The following is a 13,381-nucleotide window of genomic DNA, read 5'->3' on the forward strand; positions in this document are numbered from 1 at the left end:
ATGCCCAGGCCGGGATTCGAACCTGGTGTCGTAGCACGCTGTGCTAACCACTCGGACAGGAGGTCGGCTATTATAAATATAATGTTGTTTATAGATGTTATGCCGGACCCTGTGGCCGAGTGGTTAGCACAGCGCGCTGCGACGCCAAGGGTCCCGGGTTCTTATCCTACTCGGGCTTGGTTGTTTGTGAATGTCCATTCATCAATTTCATCATTTCATAACTCATCCCCATCTTCGCAAATTAGCCAAGAGTAGGGTGACCAGACATACTCTTTTTAAGAGTATTATACTCTTTTAGAGGTTCATATACTCTATACTCTTTTCAATTTTCAAAAATCCCCAAATATACTCTTTTCCTTGCTATTTAATTTCATTCATTATTTTACGCTTACAAATGCCTTAAAATCAACAGAACGGAAAACGTCAAGATGTCAACAAACTCAGGTATTTACTCCTTGACTCAAGAATTTCCTATGAACAATTTCAAGTCATTTCATATTCCATCAACAAGCAAAACATATTTCAAATTCATTAGGATTAGGATTAGGGCTGAGCCGATACCACTTTGAACCGATACCGATACCGATTCCGATACTCTTACCGATTCCCACCGATACCGATAATTGAAAATTGCAATACTTAAAATTTGTTCAAAATATTGATCAATATTGGGGTGTAAATATTCTCCATCAATTATATGCATCAACATACCAAGAAATTTGCTTTAGAATATTCAAGAATTGCATCAGAATATTAAAATAGATATTATGTAGTCACAAAATATAATTTTTCATGCAAAATTAGTGTAAAATAAAAAGGAAGTTTTAATTTTGCATAATTTCCAGGATAATTAGACTGTCAAGAAGTCGCGCGGGATTTTTGCGGACCCCGTGAAAGACCTGTATGCCGGAAAGTATCGGCTGGTATCGGTAGCTGAATTCCAACCGATACTTTCCGATACAGATACCGATAAATCGGCATCGGTATCGGTTCAGCCCTAATAATGATATTTTTTAAACTTACTGTGCAATGTCAAAAACCGTTGAAAAACATCTTGAAGATTGGGGGGAAAGAAAAGAATCAATTATGGGTAAGTGGAGGTTAGTGTGCAAAGATTTAGTACAGGCTGGGTCAAATTTAAAAGTGATTGTGCCTCTTATAAAATTCGTGTTTACTCTGCCTGGTACAAATGTTGGTTGTGAAAGACTCTTCAGTGTTATTAAAACGTATTGGCGAGAGGAAAAAAGTATACGCCTGGTGTCAACACTCGAGCAAGTAATGAAAAAAACACTAAGTTGCTGACCAAGGCAGTTTATTAAGATAAAAACACTTAACAGGTAACGTTTCAACCCTGTATCAGGGTCTTCCTCAGACGAAGAACTAAACTAAAATCACTCACTTTAGTTTAGTTCTTCGTTTGAGGAAGACCCTGATACAGGGTTGAAACGTTACCTGTTAAGTGTTTTTATCTTAATAAACTGCCTTGGTCAGCAACTTAGTGTTTTTAATATGGAAACAAGGCTTAATTATATTACAAGTAATGAAAGTGAAATTCAATGTGGACATGACCTGTGAAGAGTTTTGACTGGCAATAAAGTACGATTTAAACATACTGAACAAAGCAAAATCATCCCAGAAGTATAAACGATGGTGCCATTGGTGAGTAAGTATTTGTAATTAGCTAATTACATTAGACCCATAAGTAATTTGAATCTGTAGAGTGTAGGCCTATTTTATAGGGGATATAATATGTAGAAGCAATATCATATCAAATAGCCACCCTTATTTTCGTTTTCTTTTTATGTTTTGTGCATGCGCATCTTCAACCTATAGACTATACTCTTTTTGGTCAACAAATATCTGGTCACCCTAGCCAAGAGGCACAAAACGCGAAGTAAAATAAACTAAATCAATCAATATAGATGTTATACTTTTGGTTTGAAAGCGGCAAACGTTTATTTGCAACTACAATGTGCAAAACTGTAAATGTAAACAATGGTAACACTACTTTGTCGGTCTAGGTTTGACATGAAAAAATTCGGGCTCATTGTTTCATATCGACATTGTTGACCATTTCTTTTACTAGAAAGTTTCCGATACAACACGTGACAAATATACAGCAGGTTGTAAGCCTAGTTTCAGGGACCCGATCGTTGCGCACATCGTGTGAAATGTGGCCTCCCTCAACTTTTTTTTAAAGAAAATAGGGAGTAATTTTGTATCGTTTTCCGTAAACGAAGAACAAGTTCGTTGTTAATCTTGATTCGGGGCTAGATATCAAGAATGATTTTTCCATTGGCAGAGGGTCGACCACCACCTCCTTTCCCTTTGCACACACAAAAATGACAATTTGGTTGTCTGGGAAAATATGACCGCCAATAGGTTAGCTTTTTGATTTAAGAATTTAATTGATGCAACGGGTTGGAAAAGGTCGTTACGGATCATATTTGTGGTTAGTCCCCTATTTAATTTTTTTTTCATTTGCTAATTGTAATTTGGTTGTTTCGGTCGTTTTTTTTCTTAAATTTCTTTTACTCGGGTTGATGAAATCGCATATTTTGACCGATGTTTTACAAACAGAATTGAGAGGAAAATATTGTGGGAGTTTTTTGCTCAATGCCCCCCCCCCCCTCTCCCCATCAATCGATTTTATCATTACTCGCCTTTTTCTGCGTTTCAATAGGTCTTTGCCTTCTGACGGATCATCTTTTGCACACAAAACCCTCTGCAACGGGGCTGAAGACTGCTACCGAACCTTATTAGACGATCACATCAACGATCGAGCTTCGCAAAGTGACGCTCCACCCCCTCACGCTCCGGTCAAATATTCTTTCCACCCGTACTCCGAGCTGAGCACGATCGAACGAACCTTCATCGGAGCGCCATTCAACGATATTCGACCGAACCGTGGGGGGGAGAGTGATCCGAGCGTTACTGGAGCGTAGATGCGAATCAAGTTTAAGTTTCTGAACCCGGGAGAGGCAGCACCAGAAAGTTTCGACCTGCTGGGCAGAAGCTGTGCATTGATACGTTACGGTGGGAAGGTAACTTGAGGGGCAAATTGAAAACTGGGACTTGACGTTGGGCGGAAGAGACTCCAAAATGTTTCAATCCCATTAAAATACATAGCACCATTATTTGCTAAGGAATCTTTATTACTTTGCTCCTCAGGTCCCGTAACTTGAAAATTTTAATAAACTCGAAAATTCATTGGGGGACGACCCCCGCCAAGTTACACCTATGAATGGAAGACATTATGCGTTCTCTCGTCCCCCCCCCCTCTCTCTCCTTTCACTCCCGATTTCCCTGTCTCTTCTTTTCTCCTTTCCTCGTACATTTTTATGCATTCTTATTTATCTGTATATTTCTTCTTCAAGTATTTTAAGATTATTTGTCAGCCATTTTTAACACGAAATATCGTTTTAAATGGAAACATTTAATTAATATCTGGAGAGCTTTTGAATTATCTTCAACCTCTCGTAATGTAGGGACGCTGCTCCTACCTGCAATGTTGCCAACAAGAGAAAATCGTAAGATGAAAATTGTGAAATAAATCATTTGTGAATTGCAAAATGTTTACGAATGCTGTATTTTCCCACTAATTTTATTCTATTCATTCTTTTACCGTAATCAATGAAGGTATTAATTAAGGTAGTAATTACATGCCTTAAAGCAATTAAAATTCAGACTTAAGAAGCAATTTTCTTCTGCGTATTTTTACTCAGCGCGAGTCCTGCCGGGTTAACAATGGCAAGAAAACGACTTGGAAACAAAACAAACATGTCACTTAAAGTTTCATCAAAAGATGCCGGAAATGTGTGAATGCACTTTGAACGACTCTTATAACGGAGGTTAGTACTCGTTATGCATCTAAATATAATTCTCCGCATGCTAATGACATGTGCGCAAAGATAGGCGGGAGGTTACGGTCGAAAATGCGCCGTGCCTCGCCGTTCTGCAGTCACGCGGTATCTCGGCCCCGACCCAAAATGAACACACTTTACTATTTTTGTTAGGTTAAATCTGTTAAGTTTCATGCTCTTAGAAGTTTTACGAATTTTTGTTTGAGTGTTGTGGTTTTATCCTTGTACATAATATGAGTAACTTTTGGGATATTTTACATCGAAGCGACAATCTACAAGCGACACACGTCACGAGAGTTTCACACCGAAGCGACACTTGTTTCTCTGCTCAGTTCGCATGATGATACCCATGGGCGTCCGGAAGGGGGGGCAAGGGGGGGCCCTGCCCCCCCCTGGAAAATGAAAGTCAACCAAAAAATATGTATTTCACACACATAATTTCATTTTAGCCACTATAATATGTGTTAATTATTGCATGAACACCATAAATTCAAATTTAAGCAATGTTTTTAAGGGAACAACACTATTTTTGGGAAAAAATTGTCTTCGTTTGCCCCCCCCCCCCTGGAAAAAGGTACCTTCCTTGCCCCTCCCTGGGAAAAATCCTGCGGACGTCCATGTTGATACCGATCTTCAAATCATGTTGTAAAATTTGTGCAAGTTATTTTAAATCGGGAGAGAAAACGAGGAAATCATCTGCACTGAACTCAAAATGTGTCCGCTTGACTTCTCGCTTACAGCCTGCATGAAACATACGCCTCAACACTAGAGCAGTGGGGGACCGTGGCGCGGTAAATTCCTTTCTTTTTTTTTTAAAGTCAATAACAGGATCCCAAGATTTTTCCCATACCTTCATACCTTCCCAGCATGGGCGTCAGGAACTGGGAGATCCCCCTTGGAAATTTGGATTTTTAATTTCAAGTTACAAAAATATTAGAGATTTTTATTGTTCATAACATAAATAAAGTTAATTTAATTAGTACTCGAGCAGAATAAGAAAAGTTAAAATTGCATTAGATCGAGAAAAAATAGTGTAAAACGCAGGAACCAGATTATATTTTCATCTTCTTTCATTTAATCCAGAGAATAAATGGTTTCTCACTTCCTACAATTCCAAATCGTATAGTTTTATGTTGGAGATCACACAACATAAACTTTATGAATAAAATGTCCCCTAACTTTTAAAGTCTCTTTTTAACAAGGTGTGTGAAGTTAATAACAAAATACAATAACTATGAATTTTATTACAGTAATTACAGTAATGAAATGTAAAAAATAATGGAATACAGTTGTGCTAAATATTCATCAGGCCGAGTTGTAAAGTCTTCCCATTTATATAATAATAATGATGATAAATTTGGAATATAATCGGTTAATTTTATTATTTTGTAATAGTTATTATTGTAAAATATCAAGCAAAACTGTGGTAATTATTATTATTATTATTAGTAGTAGTAGTAGTAGTAGTAGTACTAGTATTTCTACTTATCAAGTTTTGACCCCCCCTACAAAAATTTCTGGTGACGCCCATGCTTCCTAGTATTTAAAATTTTATTCATGAATTAATATGTAGCCTACCCTTGAAATTAAATATTGAAAAATAAATTCTAGCATAATCTCGGCAGATGAAGGCCCAGGGCTGGTATAATATGGCGCATATCATAAAACAGACGCCTTGGCTACAACCTACTATGCCTGTTTGCTTACAATCACAAAATTGTATTGCACCACAAATTCTCTTTCAATAGCTCTAACCATTTTTTTCAACTTTCGATTCCGAAGTTGAAAGTAAAGTTAATTTGTTTCGCCAAAGGACAGATAAGTTTGTTATGGGATGATAATTGGTGAACTTTTCTAGTATCGATAATATTCAAAAGTAAAGTATGCAGGGAGTAAAGACTAGAATATATTTATTTATTGAAATATTCATATGTTCGGGTCAGGGCTTGAAATGGATCGGAACAGCGTTCCGTTCTTCTGGAACCTCTCCGTTCTGCCTTGTCAGAAATTGCAACGAACTGTTCCGGTTCGTTTATTTATTTATTTTAACATATTTCACTACATTTTCGTTTTCAGTATGAACTAAATTGTTAATAATCTTTATTAGTATCTACATATTATATATAGCATTCATATAAGCTTCCCCTGTAAAAAAAGGTAAAGTGCTCCCCTGTGCTTAACACCACGCCATGAAGGCGTATAGGGGGTGTGGGTGTAACGCCCCACACTTTCTTGATCCGGTCGTGAGTGGGGGTGATGTGATCAGTATCACGCCCCCAACCGCCTTTACCCCCCAGGGTTTCCCCCAGGTACCCATGTTATTCGACACTGGGTGGGCGCCGGGGCCGCTTCCAACGTTAGTTCCCCTGTACATGGTCGATTTGGTTCATTTGGTGTTTTAAGTCCACTTTATGCACAGAAAGGCTAATCGGGACTGGGCCTACAGTTTAAAGTGGGATCCGAACCACTATGTGCCTCCACCGGGGCCCTGTACATGGAAATGTGTTGCCGCCGCAAGGGGGTTTAGTATGACTTCATGTATTTTGCCAAAGTTGGAGACAAGTGCGGAATTTTAGGGCTGCAACCAGCAGATCATTTGTAGTATTCATTTTTTTAAAATTCCCTTTCTCACTCCTTTTCTGTCGTCCTTTCTTCTTTGCCCCGATTAACCCAACAGTAAAATTTTAAGTCAGCCAAATAATAAATTCAACCCATGATCACACGCAAAATAACAATATTGAACAATTTTCCCTGTCACGAATTGATTTTTTTTTTTAAAAAAATATATGTTATTAAGACGTCGTCCTCCGTGGCCATGTTGTCTGAGGTGCTGTGCTTTTGATTCCGACTGCGGGACGGCATGGGTTCAGTCTAGGCCTGTGTATAGGACCGGTGAGGAAATTGGGGAGCTACGAGAGAGTCGACCTCCGTGGCGGAGTGGTTAGCACAGCGCGCTACGATTCCAGGGCTAAGACGTGGATGTTTGTGTTTACCCGAAATGAGAAAACAGAAAATATAGTAAGAATTGATATGTGTAAATGTTGAGAAAAAGTGTGAATGACGAGGGATACTAACGCATGGGGCTATTCCTTTTAATTTAAATAAAAAGTGAGTAGCGTGTCCCTGTCTCGGAAATCTCCTACGTGTCATTCTATAGAATGAAGGGATCTGAACCAGTTAACTGATGGGGTGATGTAAACTACTCATCATTCATCCTCTTGATGAGACCACTCGTCATTGACATGACGAGTTATTGCTTGGCATGCGAAAGGTACAAATAACACAAAGGAATTAAACTACTGAAAAGACAATGGCAACTCGTTGGATTTTGTGAACCGTTGAACCTGTATCATGGCTGGGTGTAGGATAATTACCTGTCTAACTGAAGTCTCTGAGCTGAATCGAAAATAGCGAAGTCCTCTGTAAGCTTCTCTCTAAGTGTTGACCAAAGCGTGCTTCCACTATCGACCTCCTGTCTTGCTGACCTCCTCTCTCTACCAACTCAATTCCCAAAGTCCACTCACCTCCCAGCTTGTCTCACCTCTATATTCCCTGGCCATCGAGCTCTTCCTCGATGCCGAATCGCCGAATCGTGTTTATTATAATTGCTACCATGCAAACCGCTGACACCAAACCCAGAAGTGTTACCTGTTTCCTGAAAGCTCAGGAGGTTTGCATGGCACAACACAACGCATTGTAAACATGCCTAAGAGGCTTGAGACAGCTGAGAAAAACAAGTGAATGCCCTGGTCAACATGAAGCGTTCAGAGAGACTTAATAAAATAAACATACAATCTTAGGGATTGTTACGCCTATAACGGCTGGCGATTCGTCGTGCTGACCCCACGTCGCTCCATTACCGGTTAAAGATCTCACCTCTATAGGATTGTGGGAGGGAGACTGGCAGTCGGGAGATCGGCCTAGGCCCTTCCAGGGCTGTTCAGCCACGGGTTTATTATTATTATTATTAAGACATAGTATTGAGGATATGTATTGAACAGTACATTAATTTTCCCCCTTTTGGACGACCATTCACGATTACCGTGTGTTTATTTTTAAAAATAATCCAGAAGCCTCTTGTATTTTGCATTATTTCATGTTTATGTAAATGTTTTAATATTAACTATTATTACTTTGAATACAGCACACCATTTCACTAGTCGCTAATGTCATCGCTGTAGTAATCAGAGACAAAAAAGACAACACCATGTTAACGAAAGTAAGGCGTTCCCTTTCGTGAAACTTTCCATTTCGAGCCTTGGTTCGGGTGCGTAAATGGGTGGGCAAAGAAAATTTTGGCAGTGACGTCGCGTGAAGTAAATCGTTGGGTGTTCACACCCAGCCTAAATTAAGATAAAATTTTAGCCCCCCCCTCCCCGTCAAGTCGAGGTGGTCTACAAACACATAGAAAATCAATTGTTGATCACAATCACAGAGAAGAAAACTGTAAATGTGAGTGAAACTGATGAATTGAACATACAAATCGTAGAGTACAAGAAAATAATAATAAAATAAAGAGACACAAGAAATATAAATATAATAATGTATGTTTTATGAAGAATACGAGCCTGGGACCTATGAATGTCTGGTATGCATCAAACAAAATATTAATACTTTTGAAACCAATGAAGATATCCATAGCTTGAACACGAGAAATAAAGATAAAATTCGAATGAATGTCTTACTCTCTACAAGAAGGGACCTAAAAACTCAGCAGTTGACCTGTATAACAAGTTGCCCAGAGAGTTAAGACACGAGGCAAAAGTGGAAAGGTTTAAAGGTTACATGTGTACCAAGATAAATATTATTTTCTACTAGCAGTGTCATCGTCTTATTTCTTTTTGACTCCTCTACATTACCTAAAATTTAAGCAACACATTTTAAATGTAGACGTATGTATAAATGTGCTCATTTTGGTGATATAGTGTTTGTAAACATAAAACCTTCGCCATGCATGGCTTTGGGTGCGCGACAACTATTTGGAATGGAGTTGTTAAGAAAGTTTGCGGCCTTAATTTTTGGCGAAATGAATTGGAAAGGAAAGATATTCCGCTAAAACATCGAAAATCTTAGGAATTACTATAACAATGCAAACAGTGCTTGCATTATATCTTAACTACTGCTTACCCTTCTCCAATACAGAAGCTAAACGAAACGACAAATAAAATACTTGGGAATAGCAAACGAAAATCGTCCCTCCGGCGCTATCCGCACTTTCTCCCAAAATTTAACAGTTGCTGCCATCTGTTGACAGTTCTTTCGGAAGACGCACATGCTCCGATTTCCAGTTTTCCCCCTTCCCTTGGTTTCTCTCGGCTTCTTCGGTAGAGCTAAAACACAGGAAGTTCGCAGCGTCAGATGAGCGCCGGGTTCTCGCTGCGAGTTTTTCTTGTCAGCAATCGGAGAAAATTGGTAAATTTGAAACATTGTGGAGACTTTGGACTATAAATAAAAAAAGCTGCTTTCTGAAATAAGTATCTTGAAATGTAATGTTTTATAAAGCATAAAAGAAAAATTAAAGTTTTCCCATTTTCAGTTGTGTGCTCCGAGAAGTCCCTTCAGGTGACGTCTCTGACTTTTGAGTACACCCGTGCCCACCCTTCTCGCCATCCTGGAACCCAGCGCCATAGGCGTGCCCAGACCCTTTGATTAAGGGGGCAAAAGCCTTGATGAAAGTTCAGTCGGAAAAGAAATACCTCATTTTATCTCACTGTTTTAGATTCATTGCATTGATGGCAGTGGCGTAGCATGGGCATTTCGGGTGGGAACGCCAAGTCCGAAGGAAAGTCGGCCCTTTCTTGCTTCATAATTTACTTATGGAATTAGTCGCCAGAGGTGTTGTTTATTTGCCTGAAGTCAGCTGGGTTTGCAATAAAGCATCATCATCCATGCAGTTTTTAGATAGAAAATTAGATGCCTCACTATGCAACAAATGTTTTGAACTCTGGTGTTTTATACCTTTCGGCATGACACAAATCATTATAAAACCTACCTGAATCACAAGCCTCTGGACAACAGTAGACGTCATTGTTGTGAATGATCCAACTAATGATTGATTTGGTTTATTTTACTTCGCTTTTCTCCCACTTTTGGTTAATCGCGAATGTGAATATGAGTGATGATGATATTGATGAAGAGACACTCACAAAGAACACCCGTGCTCACCCCGGGATTCGAATCAGGGGCCTCTGTCGTCTTGGCGCGCTGTGCAAAACACTCTGACACCGAGGTGGGCGGATGATCCAACTATCGTACACTCTACTAACGTAACAGTGCCGATTAGTAATTCAGACCACTGTTTATTACGTCTTGAGAATGTTGATAAACATTTTAAAATAATTTTGTCCAGAGACCATTCGATGTTAAGAGTTTTCAAATGTATGCTAAACATTTCCATTCACACAATATTAAGTAGTTAGATAATAACGAAAAATACAATAAAAAAATAATAGTTTTGCGGGTTAAGTGGTAGAGCAGCCACAGGCTGAATTTCTATCACGAGGACTTCACCAACTTATTTGACAAAAACTGTGTTCATCTTTTAGTTTCTAATACACATGGCTGTTCGTGCGATAAATTATACAATGCAGTGGCCATTAAGAAGCAGTATATTTGAGATTGGTAAAGTTACGTCAGTCAATGTTGCGTATTGTAGCAACACGTGGCACGAGCGCGAAGAACCGGGTAGGAATTCTACAGCTGTCGTCTGCTTCAGAAGGCAGGAAGGGCCACGTGAACCAATCACGTAGCCCTCTGCTCCATACGCTGGCGTAAGAGAGAGGATTTGGGCGCGTGCTGTAGAGATCCAAGCTTTTCCTTCAGATAGACAGCAAGGAATATAGGGTCCTGTACGCCGAACCTGCTCGGCGTCCGGCCAGGAAAGGCATTGAAAAAAAAATATGCTAGAACGAGTGTTGTTAGTGGAGCGTTGCAAGCGGATCGCGAGAAATAGCTATTATAATGCCATGAAGGTCAGACATATATGAAATTAGTCGAGATTTACTTTATATTTACAGCATTTACGCATTTTTTAAATATTAAATCTGGGAACGCCGGGCGTACTATAACGCTACGCCACTGGTTGATGGGTATATATATAATGCAGCAACATAGATGCACCATAACGAATAAATAAATTGTCTCTGAAATGTGCCGCGCTCCTTTTCCTCCAAACAATTGTGTTCATGCACTTAAGACAAAACTGTTTAGCAGCAAGAGTCTGAAGTAGCAGTTACAACCTCTCTCTCTCCCTCTCCATGGTAATTTACAATGCATTACAGAAAAGGAAAGAAATTGCGAGCGAAGCGAGCAAGACAATTATTAGGTCCAAATTTTTGCAAACTGAAAACAATATTGATTTAATATGGCACAAAAGTTTCATGGGGCGATTTTTCATTTAGATAGTTCGGCGCCCAGGGCCAATTCCCGCCGCTACGGCTCTGAACTTGACAAGACTGTAAGAAAAGCAGACATTGTGAACGAAGGGAGCAAAAAAAAAAAAAAAAAAAAAAAAAAAGTATTTTTATTTCAATAAAATTTGAAATCGAGGGGGAACAATTTTACACACTTTCTACTCGACTCTAGCAAAGTGGGAGAGTAGCTGTTTGGTGCTCTTTCGACAGAGTTGGCGATTTTTTTTAAAAAAGCTCTGGAACGGTTTAAACACTTTTTATTTTATTTTTTTATTTTTTACGAAAAATGAAAACAATAATGCACGAGGACATGTCTAGAAAGAAAACTGACTTCCTTGATTTTTCCATGGACATTCATATTCGCACGGTACAGTTCTACAAACTTTATGTTGTCACTCTCAGACTTGACCACTTCATATTCATGGTTGATTAAAAAAAAAAATACAAGCAAACTCACAACAGTCTACCACAACACAGACTCCATTCTCTCCTCAGAAACCGTTTATATTACATTGACCGAGTGGTCTGTCGAGTTTACGCGCGAGTGAAAATAGTGATGGGGGAGGAAGCAACTTGGTCGAGTCCACTGCTACAGTGGAGCGAGTACTGAACCCACTTGTTTACACGAGGAGAGTAGCTCGCTTTACCTTACTCGCTACAGCTAATCTCCCATCTACTCGACAAATGTAAACCAGGCATTAGATTCTACTAGTCTTGCTTTTTTTACCTCAATCTTTGCCCCCTACAATTGCCCCATTGCACCCCTGTGGTTGCGCCACTGCACCCCTTCTCCAGTACTTGCTTTGAACTTTAATCGGCTTGAAAATGCTTTATTTTCTTTAAGAGTAACATTTAATAACAGCGATAACGTTCCTCTACACTAAATTTCAAGGTGAAAGTATAATAATGTAGGGACATGGACGTCTGAAAGCAGGCCCGTACCCAGGATTTTTTGAGGGAGGTGCCAGATCCGTGTTTATATATATTTATGTGTACGTACAGTAGCGGCTATTGGGGGGAGCTTGGGGCAGTTGCCCCCGACTTTTTTTGTCACTTTTGCCCCCGTAAAATGGCCTCTTAATGCTTGTCTGCCAATATAAAATAACTGACCTTGTCCCCTCCCCTTTCCCAGTTTTGACATCCAACCGTCCATACTGATCAGGATTATTCTGATAGTTCTGAGTTTCGCAAAATAAAAAGGTTTTCAAATTTCCTTTATTTTCGTACATCAGAACCACGATAATTCTATGTTTAGAAAATAATATATTTATAAGCCTCTCCAATCACCGTCACTGCTGGCAGTCTTGCATCAATGGTTATAAAACTAAAAGTACCCAGTATTGCAGACTGCAGACTGCAGACTTCTGGAGACTGCCTCCTTACACAAGAAACACATTCATCTATGCAATGCAAGTTCAAAATTGAAATTATTGCAAGTTTGAAAAATCGTCTGTTATTTTCGTAACTTTTATAGGTTCACATTTAAAAATTCCATGGTTCGAGGGGGGCATGCCCCCCATGGCCACTTCCATGGGTAATGGCCTGTCTGAAAGGGGAAGCAAGGATGGCCACAGCTCCCCCTTAGAGATCGAATGTGAACCTAAAAGTATATATTTCAAACGTATAATTTGATTTCAGTCATAGTAATTTACATTAATGCGATAATTTCAAATTCAAGTGGTCTTTTTTTAAGGGAGCAACACTATTACCGGGGTAATATGCCCCATGGAAAAATACCTTGCTCGGAAAAAATGTGCGGACGTCCATGATTAGGGGAGGGGGGCAGTTGCCCCCCGTGCGCACGCCTATGCCCAGTGCCACGTTTGTATCAGATATTTAATTATACTGCTAGATCGTCTAATACCAAGTCTTTGATTAAATCACCTCCACTATATTTATTTATCCAAAATCTTCGTTGACGCATGATACCACTATAAATATGAATTGCAGAAATTCCTGCTTATCTTCCTAATTTTATATTTTCACAGAGTATTTCATGTGTGCTGTCTTGTCAACATGCAAGAATCCAGAACTTATATTTCGGGAGGGGTCCGAACAAAGTTTCTATGTAATGATAGTAGTAATAATAATAATGATAATAAAGTT

The sequence above is a fragment of the Lepisma saccharinum genome, chromosome 9 (assembly GCF_977018435.1).
Source record: "Lepisma saccharinum chromosome 9, izLepSacc3.1, whole genome shotgun sequence".
In the NCBI taxonomy this organism is placed as follows: Eukaryota; Metazoa; Arthropoda; class Insecta; order Zygentoma; family Lepismatidae; genus Lepisma; species Lepisma saccharinum.